The sequence below is a fragment of the Gorilla gorilla genome, chromosome Y (genome assembly GCF_029281585.2).
Source record: "Gorilla gorilla gorilla isolate KB3781 chromosome Y, NHGRI_mGorGor1-v2.1_pri, whole genome shotgun sequence".
Taxonomy (NCBI): Eukaryota; Metazoa; Chordata; class Mammalia; order Primates; family Hominidae; genus Gorilla; species Gorilla gorilla.
The window spans coordinates 23,934,642-23,951,381 of record NC_073248.2 but is presented as its reverse complement, the minus strand read 5'-3'; positions in this window follow the sequence as shown (position 1 = coordinate 23,951,381).

Sequence of the window (16,740 nt, the reverse complement as noted above, 5' to 3'; positions counted from 1 at the left end):
CATAGAGCAGTTTGGAAACACTCTGTTTTTAACATCTGCAAGTAGATATTTGAACTTGTTAAGGATTTTTTTGGAAACGGGATTTCTTCATCTAATGCTAGACAGAAAAATTCTCAGTAACTTCTTTGGGTTGTGTGTATTCAACTCACAGAGTTGAACCTTCCTTTAGAGAGAGCCGATTTCTAACACTCTTTTTGTGTAATTAGCAAGTGGAGATTTCAAGCGCTTTGTGGACAAATGTACAAATGGAAATATCTTCCTATATGAACTAGAGAGAATCATTCTCAGAAACGTCTTTGTGATGTGTGCGTTCCACTCACAGCGTTGAACCTTTCTTTTCGTAGAGCAGTCTCGAAACACTCTGTTTGTAACGTCTGCAATTTGAAATCTGGACCTCCTTGCGGATTTCTATGGAAACGGGATTTCTTCATCTAATGCTAGACAGGAGTATTCTCAGTAACTTCTTTGGGTTGCATGTACCCAACTAACAGACTTGAACCTTCCTTTAGACAGAGAAGATTTGAAACACGCTTTTTGCGGAAATTGCATGTGGAGATTTGTAGCAATTTGCTGCCAATGGAAGAAAAGGAAATATCTTCGCAAAAGAACTACAGAGAATCATTCTCAGAAATCATTTTGTGATGTGTGCGTTCCACTCACAGAGTTTAACCTTTCTTTTCATAGAGCAGTTTGGAAACACTCTGTTTGTAACGTCAGGATGTGGATAGTTGGACCTCCTTGAGGAATTCGTTGTAAAGTGGATTTCTTAATCTAATGGCAGACAGAAGAATTCTCAGTAACTTCTTTGGGTTGCGTGTATTCAACTCACAGAGTTGTACCTTCTTTTAGACAGAACAGATTTGAAACACTCTTTTTGTGGAATTTACAAGTGGAGATCTCATGCGCTTTGGGTCCAATGGCAGAAAAGGAAATATCTTCCTATAAAAACTAGAGAGAATCATTCTCAGAAACCACCACATTGTTATGTGTGTGTTACACTCACAGCGCTTAACCTTTCTTTTCAGTTAGCAGTTTGGAAACACTCCGTTTGTAACGTCTGCAAGTGGATAATTGGACCTCTTTGAGGATTTCGTTGGAAACGGGATTTCTTCATCTAATGCTACAAAGAAGAATTCTCAGTAACTTCTTTGAGTTGCGCGTATTCAACTCACAGGGTTGAACCTTCCTTTAGAGAGAGCAGATTTGAAACACTCTTTTTATCGAATTTGCAAGTGGAGATTTCCAGCGCTTTGCTGTCAAAGGTAGAAAAGGAAATATCTTCATATATAAACTTGAGAGAATCATTCTCAGAAACCACTTGGTGATGTGAGCATTCCACTCACAGAGTTTAACCTTTCTTTGCATAGAGCAGTTTGGAAGCTCTCTGTGTGTAACATCTGCAAGTGCATCATTGGACCTCCCTGAGGATTTCATTGTAAACGGGTTTTCTTCATCTAATGTTAGACAGAAGAAATCTCAGTAACTTCTTTGAGTTGCGTGTATTCAACAAATAGAGTTGTACCTTCCTTTAGACAGAGCAAATTTGAAACACTCTTTTTGTGGAAATTGCAAGTGGAGATTTCAAGCACTTTGGGGCCAATGGAAGTAAAGGAAATATCTTCGTATAAAAACTAGAGAGAATCATTGTCAGAAACCACCACATTGTGATGTGTGCGTTCCACTCACAGCGTTTAACCTTTCTTTTCAGAGAGCAGTTTGGAAACACTCCGTTTGTGACGTCTGCAAGTGGATAATTGGACCTCTTTGAGGATTTCGTTGGAAACGGGATTTCTTCATCTAATGCTAGACAGAAGAATTCTCAGTAACTTCCTTGGGTTGTGTGTACTCAACTCACAGATTTGAACCTTCCTTTAGACAGAGAAGATTTGAAACACTCTTTTTGTGGAAATTGCAAGTGGAGATTTCAAGCGCTTTGGGGCCAATTGTAGAAAAGGAAAAATCTTCGTACTTAAACTAGGGGGCATCATTCTCAGAAACCACTTTGTGATGTGTGCGTTCCACTCACAGCGTTCAACCTTTCTTTTCATAGAGCAGTTTGGAAACACTCTGTTTTTAACATCTGCAAGTAGATATTTGAACTTGTTAAGGATTTTTTTGGAAACGGGATTTCTTCATCTAATGCTAGACAGAAAAATTCTCAGTAACTTCTTTGGGTTGTGTGTATTCAACTCACAGAGTTGAACCTTCCTTTAGAGAGAGCCGATTTCTAACACTCTTTTTGTGTAATTAGCAAGTGGAGATTTCAAGCGCTTTGTGGACAAATGTACAAAAGGAAATATCTTCCTATATGAACTAGAGAGAATCATTCTCAGAAACGTCTTTGTGATGTGTGCGTTCCACTCACAGCGTTGAACCTTTCTTTTCGTAGAGCAGTCTCGAAACACTCTGTTTGTAACGTCTGCAATTTGAAATCTGGACCTCCTTGCGGATTTCTATGGAAACGGGATTTCTTCATCTAATGCTAGACAGGAGTATTCTCAGTAACTTCTTTGGGTTGCATGTACCCAACTAACAGACTTGAACCTTCCTTTAGACAGAGAAGATTTGAAACACGCTTTTTGCGGAAATTGCATGTGGAGATTTGTAGCAATTTGCTGCCAATGGAAGAAAAGGAAATATCTTCGCAAAAGAACTACAGAGAATCATTCTCAGAAATCATTTTGTGATGTGTGCGTTCCACTCACAGAGTTTAACCTTTCTTTTCATAGAGCAGTTTGGAAACACTCTGTTTGTAACGTCAGGATGTGGATAGTTGGACCTCCTTGAGGAATTCGTTGTAAAGTGGATTTCTTAATCTAATGGCAGACAGAAGAATTCTCAGTAACTTCTTTGGGTTGCGTGTATTCAACTCACAGAGTTGTACCTTCTTTTAGACAGAACAGATTTGAAACACTCTTTTTGTGGAATTTACAAGTGGAGATCTCATGCGCTTTGGGTCCAATGGCAGAAAAGGAAATATCTTCCTATAAAAACTAGAGAGAATCATTCTCAGAAACCACCACATTGTTATGTGTGTGTTACACTCACAGCGCTTAACCTTTCTTTTCAGTTAGCAGTTTGGAAACACTCCGTTTGTAACGTCTGCAAGTGGATAATTGGACCTCTTTGAGGATTTCGTTGGAAACGGGATTTCTTCATCTAATGCTACAAAGAAGAATTCTCAGTAACTTCTTTGAGTTGCGCGTATTCAACTCACAGGGTTGAACCTTCCTTTAGAGAGAGCAGATTTGAAACACTCTTTTTATCGAATTTGCAAGTGGAGATTTCCAGCGCTTTGCTGTCAAAGGTAGAAAAGGAAATATCTTCATATATAAACTTGAGAGAATCATTCTCAGAAACCACTTGGTGATGTGAGCATTCCACTCACAGAGTTTAACCTTTCTTTGCATAGAGCAGTTTGGAAGCTCTCTGTGTGTAACATCTGCAAGTGCATAATTGGACCTCCCTGAGGATTTCATTGTAAACGGGTTTTCTTCATCTAATGTTAGACAGAAGAAATCTCAGTAACTTCTTTGAGTTGCGTGTATTCAACAAATAGAGTTGTACCTTCCTTTAGACAGAGCAAATTTGAAACACTCTTTTTGTGGAAATTGCAAGTGGAGATTTCAAGCACTTTGGGGCCAATGGAAGTAAAGGAAATATCTTCGTATAAAAACTAGAGAGAATCATTGTCAGAAACCACCACATTGTGATGTGTGCGTTCCACTCACAGCGTTTAACCTTTCTTTTCAGAGAGCAGTTTGGAAACACTCCGTTTGTGACGTCTGCAAGTGGATAATTGGACCTCTTTGAGGATTTCGTTGGAAACGGGATTTCTTCATCTAATGCTAGACAGAAGAATTCTCAGTAACTTCCTTGGGTTGTGTGTACTCAACTCACAGATTTGAACCTTCCTTTAGACAGAGAAGATTTGAAACACTCTTTTTGTGGAAATTGCAAGTGGAGATTTCAAGCGCTTTGGGGCCAATTGTAGAAAAGGAAAAATCTTCGTACTTAAACTAGGGGGAATCATTCTCAGAAACCACTTTGTGATGTGTGCGTTCCACTCACAGCGTTCAACCTTTCTTTTCATAGAGCAGTTTGGAAACACTCTGTTTTTAACATCTGCAAGTAGATATTTGAACTTGTTAAGGATTTTTTTGGAAACGGGATTTCTTCATCTAATGCTAGACAGAAAAATTCTCAGTAACTTCTTTGGGTTGTGTGTATTCAACTCACAGAGTTGAACCTTCCTTTAGAGAGAGCCGATTTCTAACACTCTTTTTGTGTAATTAGCAAGTGGAGATTTCAAGCGCTTTGTGGACAAATGTACAAAAGGAAATATCTTCCTATATGAACTAGAGAGAATCATTCTCAGAAACGTCTTTGTGATGTGTGCGTTCCACTCACAGCGTTGAACCTTTCTTTTCGTAGAGCAGTCTCGAAACACTCTGTTTGTAACGTCTGCAATTTGAAATCTGGACCTCCTTGCGGATTTCTATGGAAATGGGATTTCTTCATCTAATGCTAGACAGGAGTATTCTCAGTAACTTCTTTGGGTTGCATGTACCCAACTAACAGACTTGAACCTTCCTTTAGACAGAGAAGATTTGAAACACGCTTTTTGCGGAAATTGCATGTGGAGATTTGTAGCAATTTGCTGCCAATGGAAGAAAAGGAAATATCTTCGCAAAAGAACTACAGAGAATCATTCTCAGAAATCATTTTGTGATGTGTGCGTTCCACTCACAGAGTTTAACCTTTCTTTTCATAGAGCAGTTTGGAAACACTCTGTTTGTAACGTCAGGATGTGGATAGTTGGACCTCCTTGAGGAATTCGTTGTAAAGTGGATTTCTTAATCTAATGGCAGACAGAAGAATTCTCAGTAACTTCTTTGGGTTGCGTGTATTCAACTCACAGAGTTGTACCTTCTTTTCGACAGAACAGATTTGAAACACTCTTTTTGTGGAATTTACAAGTGGAGATCTCATGCGCTTTGGGTCCAATGGCAGAAAAGGAAATATCTTCCTATAAAAACTAGAGAGAATCATTCTCAGAAACCACCACATTGTTATGTGTGTGTTACACTCACAGCGCTTAACCTTTCTTTTCAGTTAGCAGTTTGGAAACACTCCGTTTGTAACGTCTGCAAGTGGATAATTGGACCTCTTTGAGGATTTCGTTGGAAACGGGATTTCTTCATCTAATGCTACAAAGAAGAATTCTCAGTAACTTCTTTGAGTTGCGCGTATTCAACTCACAGGGTTGAACCTTCCTTTAGAGAGAGCAGATTTGAAACACTCTTTTTATCGAATTTGCAAGTGGAGATTTCCAGCGCTTTGCTGTCAAAGGTAGAAAAGGAAATATCTTCATATATAAACTTGAGAGAATCATTCTCAGAAACCACTTGGTGATGTGAGCATTCCACTCACAGAGTTTAACCTTTCTTTGCATAGAGCAGTTTGGAAGCTCTCTGTGTGTTACATCTGCAAGTGCATCATTGGACCTCCCTGAGGATTTCATTGTAAACGGGTTTTCTTCATCTAATGTTAGACAGAAGAAATCTCAGTAACTTCTTTGAGTTGCGTGTATTCAACAAATAGATTTGTACCTTCCTTTAGACAGAGCAAATTTGAAACACTCTTTTTGTGGAAATTGCAAGTGGAGATTTCAAGCACTTTGGGGCCAATGGAAGTAAAGGAAATATCTTCGTATAAAAACTAGAGAGAATCATTGTCAGAAACCACCACATTGTGATGTGTGCGTTCCACTCACAGCGTTTAACCTTTCTTTTCAGAGAGCAGTTTGGAAACACTCCGTTTGTGACGTCTGCAAGTGGATAATTGGACCTCTTTGAGGATTTCGTTGGAAACGGGATTTCTTCATCTAATGCTAGACAGAAGAATTCTCAGTAACTTCCTTGGGTTGTGTGTACTCAACTCACAGATTTGAACCTTCCTTTAGACAGAGAAGATTTGAAACACTCTTTTTGTGGAAATTGCAAGTGGAGATTTCAAGCGCTTTGGGGCCAATTGTAGAAAAGGAAAAATCTTCGTACTTAAACTAGGGGGAATCATTCTCAGAAACCACTTTGTGATGTGTGCGTTCCACTCACAGCGTTCAACCTTTCTTTTCATAGAGCAGTTTGGAAACACTCTGTTTTTAACATCTGCAAGTAGATATTTGAACTTGTTAAGGATTTTTTTGGAAACGGGATTTCTTCATCTAATGCTAGACAGAAAAATTCTCAGTAACTTCTTTGGGTTGTGTGTATTCAACTCACAGAGTTGAACCTTCCTTTAGAGAGAGCCGATTTCTAACACTCTTTTTGTGTAATTAGCAAGTGGAGATTTCAAGCGCTTTGTGGACAAATGTACAAATGGAAATATCTTCCTATATGAACTAGAGAGAATCATTCTCAGAAACGTCTTTGTGATGTGTGCGTTCCACTCACAGCGTTGAACCTTTCTTTTCGTAGAGCAGTCTCGAAACACTCTGTTTGTAACGTCTGCAATTTGAAATCTGGACCTCCTTGCGGATTTCTATGGAAACGGGATTTCTTCATCTAATGCTAGACAGGAGTATTCTCAGTAACTTCTTTGGGTTGCATGTACCCAACTAACAGACTTGAACCTTCCTTTAGACAGAGAAGATTTGAAACACGCTTTTTGCGGAAACTGCATGTGGAGATTTGTAGCAATTTGCTGCCAATGGAAGAAAAGGAAATATCTTCGCAAAAGAACTACAGAGAATCATTCTCAGAAATCATTTTGTGATGTGTGCGTTCCACTCACAGAGTTTAACCTTTCTTTTCATAGAGCAGTTTGGAAACACTCTGTTTGTAACGTCAGGATGTGGATAGTTGGACCTCCTTGAGGAATTCGTTGTAAAGTGGATTTCTTAATCTAATGGCAGACAGAAGAATTCTCAGTAACTTCTTTGGGTTGCGTGTATTCAACTCACAGAGTTGTACCTTCTTTTAGACAGAACAGATTTGAAACACTCTTTTTGTGGAATTTACAAGTGGAGATCTCATGCGCTTTGGGTCCAATGGCAGAAAAGGAAATATCTTCCTATAAAAACTAGAGAGAATCATTCTCAGAAACCACCACATTGTTATGTGTGTGTTACACTCACAGCGCTTAACCTTTCTTTTCAGTTAGCAGTTTGGAAACACTCCATTTGTAACGTCTGCAAGTGGATAATTGGACCTCTTTGAGGATTTCGTTGGAAACGGGATTTCTTCATCTAATGCTACAAAGAAGAATTCTCAGTAACTTCTTTGAGTTGCGCGTATTCAACTCACAGGGTTGAACCTTCCTTTAGAGAGAGCAGATTTGAAACACTCTTTTTATCGAATTTGCAAGTGGAGATTTCCAGCGCTTTGCTGTCAAAGGTAGAAAAGGAAATATCTTCATATATAAACTTGAGAGAATCATTCTCAGAAACCACTTGGTGATGTGAGCATTCCACTCACAGAGTTTAACCTTTCTTTGCATAGAGCAGTTTGGAAGCTCTCTGTGTGTTACATCTGCAAGTGCATCATTGGACCTCCCTGAGGATTTCATTGTAAACGGGTTTTCTTCATCTAATGTTAGACAGAAGAAATCTCAGTAACTTCTTTGAGTTGCGTGTATTCAACAAATAGATTTGTACCTTCCTTTAGACAGAGCAAATTTGAAACACTCTTTTTGTGGAAATTGCAAGTGGAGATTTCAAGCACTTTGGGGCCAATGGAAGTAAAGGAAATATCTTCGTATAAAAACTAGAGAGAATCATTGTCAGAAACCACCACATTGTGATGTGTGCGTTCCACTCACAGCGTTTAACCTTTCTTTTCAGAGAGCAGTTTGGAAACACTCCGTTTGTGACGTCTGCAAGTGGATAATTGGACCTCTTTGAGGATTTCGTTGGAAACGAGATTTCTTCATCTAATGCTAGACAGAAGAATTCTCAGTAACTTCCTTGGGTTGTGTGTACTCAACTCACAGATTTGAACCTTCCTTTAGACAGAGAAGATTTGAAACACTCTTTTTGTGGAAATTGCAAGTGGAGATTTCAAGCGCTTTGGGGCCAATTGTAGAAAAGGAAAAATCTTCGTACTTAAACTAGGGGGAATCATTCTCAGAAACCACTTTGTGATGTGTGCGTTCCACTCACAGCGTTCAACCTTTCTTTTCATAGAGCAGTTTGGAAACACTCTGTTTTTAACATCTGCAAGTAGATATTTGAACTTGTTAAGGATTTTTTTGGAAACGGGATTTCTTCATCTAATGCTAGACAGAAAAATTCTCAGTAACTTCTTTGGGTTGTGTGTATTCAACTCACAGAGTTGAACCTTCCTTTAGAGAGAGCCGATTTCTAACACTCTTTTTGTGTAATTAGCAAGTGGAGATTTCAAGCGCTTTGTGGACAAATGTACAAAAGGAAATATCTTCCTATATGAACTAGAGAGAATCATTCTCAGAAACGTCTTTGTGATGTGTGCGTTCCACTCACAGCGTTGAACCTTTCTTTTCGTAGAGCAGTCTCGAAACACTCTGTTTGTAACGTCTGCAATTTGAAATCTGGACCTCCTTGCGGATTTCTATGGAAATGGGATTTCTTCATCTAATGCTAGACAGGAGTATTCTCAGTAACTTCTTTGGGTTGCATGTACCCAACTAACAGACTTGAACCTTCCTTTAGACAGAGAAGATTTGAAACACGCTTTTTGCGGAAATTGCATGTGGAGATTTGTAGCAATTTGCTGCCAATGGAAGAAAAGGAATTATCTTCGCAAAAGAACTACAGAGAATCATTCTCAGAAATCATTTTGTGATGTGTGCGTTCCACTCACAGAGTTTAACCTTTCTTTTCATAGAGCAGTTTGGAAACACTCTGTTTGTAACGTCAGGATGTGGATAGTTGGACCTCCTTGAGGAATTCGTTGTAAAGTGGATTTCTTAATCTAATGGCAGACAGAAGAATTCTCAGTAACTTCTTTGGGTTGCGTGTATTCAACTCACAGAGTTGTACCTTCTTTTCGACAGAACAGATTTGAAACACTCTTTTTGTGGAATTTACAAGTGGAGATCTCATGCGCTTTGGGTCCAATGGCAGAAAAGGAAATATCTTCCTATAAAAACTAGAGAGAATCATTCTCAGAAACCACCACATTGTTATGTGTGTGTTACACTCACAGCGCTTAACCTTTCTTTTCAGTTAGCAGTTTGGAAACACTCCGTTTGTAACGTCTGCAAGTGGATAATTGGACCTCTTTGAGGATTTCGTTGGAAACGGGATTTCTTCATCTAATGCTACAAAGAAGAATTCTCAGTAACTTCTTTGAGTTGCGCGTATTCAACTCACAGGGTTGAACCTTCCTTTAGAGAGAGCAGATTTGAAACACTCTTTTTATCGAATTTGCAAGTGGAGATTTCCAGCGCTTTGCTGTCAAAGGTAGAAAAGGAAATATCTTCATATATAAACTTGAGAGAATCATTCTCAGAAACCACTTGGTGATGTGAGCATTCCACTCACAGAGTTTAACCTTTCTTTGCATAGAGCAGTTTGGAAGCTCTCTGTGTGTTACATCTGCAAGTGCATCATTGGACCTCCCTGAGGATTTCATTGTAAACGGGTTTTCTTCATCTAATGTTAGACAGAAGAAATCTCAGTAACTTCTTTGAGTTGCGTGTATTCAACAAATAGATTTGTACCTTCCTTTAGACAGAGCAAATTTGAAACACTCTTTTTGTGGAAATTGCAAGTGGAGATTTCAAGCACTTTGGGGCCAATGGAAGTAAAGGAAATATCTTCGTATAAAAACTAGAGAGAATCATTGTCAGAAACCACCACATTGTGATGTGTGCGTTCCACTCACAGCGTTTAACCTTTCTTTTCAGAGAGCAGTTTGGAAACACTCCGTTTGTGACGTCTGCAAGTGGATAATTGGACCTCTTTGAGGATTTCGTTGGAAACGGGATTTCTTCATCTAATGCTAGACAGAAGAATTCTCAGTAACTTCCTTGGGTTGTGTGTACTCAACTCACAGATTTGAACCTTCCTTTAGACAGAGAAGATTTGAAACACTCTTTTTGTGGAAATTGCAAGTGGAGATTTCAAGCGCTTTGGGGCCAATTGTAGAAAAGGAAAAATCTTCGTACTTAAACTAGGGGGAATCATTCTCAGAAACCACTTTGTGATGTGTGCGTTCCACTCACAGCGTTCAACCTTTCTTTTCATAGAGCAGTTTGGAAACACTCTGTTTTTAACATCTGCAAGTAGATATTTGAACTTGTTAAGGATTTTTTTGGAAACGGGATTTCTTCATCTAATGCTAGACAGAAAAATTCTCAGTAACTTCTTTGGGTTGTGTGTATTCAACTCACAGAGTTGAACCTTCCTTTAGAGAGAGCCGATTTCTAACACTCTTTTTGTGTAATTAGCAAGTGGAGATTTCAAGCGCTTTGTGGACAAATGTACAAATGGAAATATCTTCCTATATGAACTAGAGAGAATCATTCTCAGAAACGTCTTTGTGATGTGTGCGTTCCACTCACAGCGTTGAACCTTTCTTTTCGTAGAGCAGTCTCGAAACACTCTGTTTGTAACGTCTGCAATTTGAAATCTGGACCTCCTTGCGGATTTCTATGGAAACGGGATTTCTTCATCTAATGCTAGACAGGAGTATTCTCAGTAACTTCTTTGGGTTGCATGTACCCAACTAACAGACTTGAACCTTCCTTTAGACAGAGAAGATTTGAAACACGCTTTTTGCGGAAACTGCATGTGGAGATTTGTAGCAATTTGCTGCCAATGGAAGAAAAGGAAATATCTTCGCAAAAGAACTACAGAGAATCATTCTCAGAAATCATTTTGTGATGTGTGCGTTCCACTCACAGAGTTTAACCTTTCTTTTCATAGAGCAGTTTGGAAACACTCTGTTTGTAACGTCAGGATGTGGATAGTTGGACCTCCTTGAGGAATTCGTTGTAAAGTGGATTTCTTAATCTAATGGCAGACAGAAGAATTCTCAGTAACTTCTTTGGGTTGCGTGTATTCAACTCACAGAGTTGTACCTTCTTTTAGACAGAACAGATTTGAAACACTCTTTTTGTGGAATTTACAAGTGGAGATCTCATGCGCTTTGGGTCCAATGGCAGAAAAGGAAATATCTTCCTATAAAAACTAGAGAGAATCATTCTCAGAAACCACCACATTGTTATGTGTGTGTTACACTCACAGCGCTTAACCTTTCTTTTCAGTTAGCAGTTTGGAAACACTCCATTTGTAACGTCTGCAAGTGGATAATTGGACCTCTTTGAGGATTTCGTTGGAAACGGGATTTCTTCATCTAATGCTACAAAGAAGAATTCTCAGTAACTTCTTTGAGTTGCGCGTATTCAACTCACAGGGTTGAACCTTCCTTTAGAGAGAGCAGATTTGAAACACTCTTTTTATCGAATTTGCAAGTGGAGATTTCCAGCGCTTTGCTGTCAAAGGTAGAAAAGGAAATATCTTCATATATAAACTTGAGAGAATCATTCTCAGAAACCACTTGGTGATGTGAGCATTCCACTCACAGAGTTTAACCTTTCTTTGCATAGAGCAGTTTGGAAGCTCTCTGTGTGTTACATCTGCAAGTGCATCATTGGACCTCCCTGAGGATTTCATTGTAAACGGGTTTTCTTCATCTAATGTTAGACAGAAGAAATCTCAGTAACTTCTTTGAGTTGCGTGTATTCAACAAATAGATTTGTACCTTCCTTTAGACACAGCAAATTTGAAACACTCTTTTTGTGGAAATTGCAAGTGGAGATTTCAAGCACTTTGGGGCCAATGGAAGTAAAGGAAATATCTTCGTATAAAAACTAGAGAGAATCATTGTCAGAAACCACCACATTGTGATGTGTGCGTTCCACTCACAGCGTTTAACCTTTCTTTTCAGAGAGCAGTTTGGAAACACTCCGTTTGTGACGTCTGCAAGTGGATAATTGGACCTCTTTGAGGATTTCGTTGGAAACGAGATTTCTTCATCTAATGCTAGACAGAAGAATTCTCAGTAACTTCCTTGGGTTGTGTGTACTCAACTCACAGATTTGAACCTTCCTTTAGACAGAGAAGATTTGAAACACTCTTTTTGTGGAAATTGCAAGTGGCGATTTCAAGCGCTTTGGGGCCAATTGTAGAAAAGGAAAAATCTTCGTACATAAACTAGAGGGAATCATTCTCAGAAACCACTTTGTGATGGGTGCGTTCCACTCACAACGTTGAACCTTTCTTTTCAGTGAGCAGTTTGGAAACACTCTGTTTGTGACATCTGCAAGTAGATATTTGGACCTGTTTGAGGATATTGTTGGAAACGGGATTTCTTCATCTATTACTAGACAGAAAAATTCTCAGTAACTTCTTTGGGTTGTGTGTATTCAACTCACAGAGTTGAACCTTCCTTTAGAGAGAGCCGATTTCTAACACTCTTTTTGTGTAATTAGCAAGTGGAGATTTCAAGCGCTTTGTGGACAAATGTACAAAAGGAAATATCTTCCTATATGAACTAGAGAGAATCATTCTCAGAAACGTCTTTGTGATGTGTGCGTTCCACTCACAGCGTTGAACCTTTCTTTTCGTAGAGCAGTCTCGAAACACTCTGTTTGTAACGTCTGCAATTTGAAATCTGGACCTCCTTGCGGATTTCTATGGAAACGGGATTTCTTCATCTAATGCTAGACAGGAGTATTCTCAGTAACTTCTTTGGGTTGCATGTACCCAACTAACAGACTTGAACCTTCCTTTAGACAGAGAAGATTTGAAACACGCTTTTTGCGGAAATTGCATGTGGAGATTTGTAGCAATTTGCTGCCAATGGAAGAAAAGGAAATATCTTCGCAAAAGAACTACAGAGAATCATTCTCAGAAATCATTTTGTGATGTGTGCGTTCCACTCACAGAGTTTAACCTTTCTTTTCATAGAGCAGTTTGGAAACACTCTGCTTGTAACGTCAGGATGTGGATAGTTGGACCTCCTTGAGGAATTCGTTGTAAAGTGGATTTCTTAATCTAATGGCAGACAGAAGAATTCTCAGTAACTTCTTTGGGTTGCGTGTATTCAACTCACAGAGTTGTACCTTCTTTTAGACAGAACAGATTTGAAACACTCTTTTTGTGGAATTTACAAGTGGAGATCTCATGCGCTTTGGGTCCAATGGCAGAAAAGGAAATATCTTCCTATAAAAACTAGAGAGAATCATTCTCAGAAACCACCACATTTTTATGTGTGTGTTACACTCACAGCGCTTAACCTTTCTTTTCAGTTAGCAGTTTGGAAACACTCCGTTTGTAACGTCTGCAAGTGGATAATTGGACCTCTTTGAGGATTTCGTTGGAAACGGGATTTCTTCATCTAATGCTACAAAGAAGAATTCTCAGTAACTTCTTTGAGTTGCGCGTATTCAACTCACAGGGTTGAACCTTCCTTTAGAGAGAGCAGATTTGAAACACTCTTTTTATCGAATTTGCAAGTGGAGATTTCCAGCGCTTTGCTGTCAAAGGTAGAAAAGGAAATATCTTCATATATAAACTTGAGAGAATCATTCTCAGAAACCACTTGGTGATGTGAGCATTCCACTCACAGAGTTTAACCTTTCTTTGCATAGAGCAGTTTGGAAGCTCTCTGTGTGTAACATCTGCAAGTGCATCATTGGACCTCCCTGAGGATTTCATTGTAAACGGGTTTTCTTCATCTAATGTTAGACAGAAGAAATCTCAGTAACTTCTTTGAGTTGCGTGTATTCAACAAATAGAGTTGTACCTTCCTTTAGACAGAGCAAATTTGAAACACTCTTTTTGTGGAAATTGCAAGTGGAGATTTCAAGCACTTTGGGGCCAATGGAAGTAAAGGAAATATCTTCGTATAAAAACTAGAGAGAATCATTGTCAGAAACCACCACATTGTGATGTGTGCGTTCCACTCACAGCGTTTAACCTTTCTTTTCAGAGAGCAGTTTGGAAACACTCCGTTTGTGACGTCTGCAAGTGGATAATTGGACCTCTTTGAGGATTTCGTTGGAAACGGGATTTCTTCATCTAATGCTAGACAGAAGAATTCTCAGTAACTTCCTTGGGTTGTGTGTACTCAACTCACAGATTTGAACCTTCCTTTAGACAGAGAAGATTTGAAACACTCTTTTTGTGGAAATTGCAAGTGGAGATTTCAAGCGCTTTGGGGCCAATTGTAGAAAAGGAAAAATCTTCGTACTTAAACTAGGGGGCATCATTCTCAGAAACCACTTTGTGATGTGTGCGTTCCACTCACAGCGTTCAACCTTTCTTTTCATAGAGCAGTTTGGAAACACTCTGTTTTTAACATCTGCAAGTAGATATTTGAACTTGTTAAGGATTTTTTTGGAAACGGGATTTCTTCATCTAATGCTAGACAGAAAAATTCTCAGTAACTTCTTTGGGTTGTGTGTATTCAACTCACAGAGTTGAACCTTCCTTTAGAGAGAGCCGATTTCTAACACTCTTTTTGTGTAATTAGCAAGTGGAGATTTCAAGCGCTTTGTGGACAAATGTACAAAAGGAAATATCTTCCTATATGAACTAGAGAGAATCATTCTCAGAAACGTCTTTGTGATGTGTGCGTTCCACTCACAGCGTTGAACCTTTCTTTTCGTAGAGCAGTCTCGAAACACTCTGTTTGTAACGTCTGCAATTTGAAATCTGGACCTCCTTGCGGATTTCTATGGAAACGGGATTTCTTCATCTAATGCTAGACAGGAGTATTCTCAGTAACTTCTTTGGGTTGCATGTACCCAACTAACAGACTTGAACCTTCCTTTAGACAGAGAAGATTTGAAACACGCTTTTTGCGGAAATTGCATGTGGAGATTTGTAGCAATTTGCTGCCAATGGAAGAAAAGGAAATATCTTCGCAAAAGAACTACAGAGAATCATTCTCAGAAATCATTTTGTGATGTGTGCGTTCCACTCACAGAGTTTAACCTTTCTTTTCATAGAGCAGTTTGGAAACACTCTGTTTGTAACGTCAGGATGTGGATAGTTGGACCTCCTTGAGGAATTCGTTGTAAAGTGGATTTCTTAATCTAATGGCAGACAGAAGAATTCTCAGTAACTTCTTTGGGTTGCGTGTATTCAACTCACAGAGTTGTACCTTCTTTTAGACAGAACAGATTTGAAACACTCTTTTTGTGGAATTTACAAGTGGAGATCTCATGCGCTTTGGGTCCAATGGCAGAAAAGGAAATATCTTCCTATAAAAACTAGAGAGAATCATTCTCAGAAACCACCACATTGTTATGTGTGTGTTACACTCACAGCGCTTAACCTTTCTTTTCAGTTAGCAGTTTGGAAACACTCCGTTTGTAACGTCTGCAAGTGGATAATTGGACCTCTTTGAGGATTTCGTTGGAAACGGGATTTCTTCATCTAATGCTACAAAGAAGAATTCTCAGTAACTTCTTTGAGTTGCGCGTATTCAACTCACAGGGTTGAACCTTCCTTTAGAGAGAGCAGATTTGAAACACTCTTTTTATCGAATTTGCAAGTGGAGATTTCCAGCGCTTTGCTGTCAAAGGTAGAAAAGGAAATATCTTCATATATAAACTTGAGAGAATCATTCTCAGAAACCACTTGGTGATGTGAGCATTCCACTCACAGAGTTTAACCTTTCTTTGCATAGAGCAGTTTGGAAGCTCTCTGTGTGTAACATCTGCAAGTGCATAATTGGACCACCCTGAGGATTTCATTGTAAACGGGTTTTCTTCATCTAATGTTAGACAGAAGAAATCTCAGTAACTTCTTTGAGTTGCGTGTATTCAACAAATAGAGTTGTACCTTCCTTTAGACAGAGCAAATTTGAAACACTCTTTTTGTGGAAATTGCAAGTGGAGATTTCAAGCACTTTGGGGCCAATGGAAGTAAAGGAAATATCTTCGTATAAAAACTAGAGAGAATCATTGTCAGAAACCACCACATTGTGATGTGTGCGTTCCACTCACAGCGTTTAACCTTTCTTTTCAGAGAGCAGTTTGGAAACACTCCGTTTGTGACGTCTGCAAGTGGATAATTGGACCTCTTTGAGGATTTCGTTGGAAACGGGATTTCTTCATCTAATGCTAGACAGAAGAATTCTCAGTAACTTCCTTGGGTTGTGTGTACTCAACTCACAGATTTGAACCTTCCTTTAGACAGAGAAGATTTGAAACACTCTTTTTGTGGAAATTGCAAGTGGAGATTTCAAGCGCTTTGGGGCCAATTGAAGAAAAGGAAAAATCTTCGTACTTAAACTAGGGGGCATCATTCTCAGAAACCACTTTGTGATGTGTGCGTTCCACTCACAGCGTTCAACCTTTCTTTTCATAGAGCAGTTTGGAAACACTGTGTTTTTAACATCTGCAAGTAGATATTTGGACTTGTTAAGGATTTTTTTGGAAACGGGATTTCTTCATCTAATGCTAGACAGAAAAATTCTCAGTAACTTCTTTGGGTTGTGTGTATTCAACTCACAGAGTTGAACCTTCCTTTAGAGAGAGCCGATTTCTAACACTCTTTTTGTGTAATTAGCAAGTGGAGATTTCAAGCGCTTTGTGGACAAATGTACAAAAGGAAATATCTTCCTATATGAACTAGAGAGAATCATTCTCAGAAACGTCTTTGTGATGTGTGCGTTCCACTCACAGCGTTGAACCTTTCTTTTCATAGAGCAGTCTCGAAAGACTCTGTTTGTAATGTCTGCA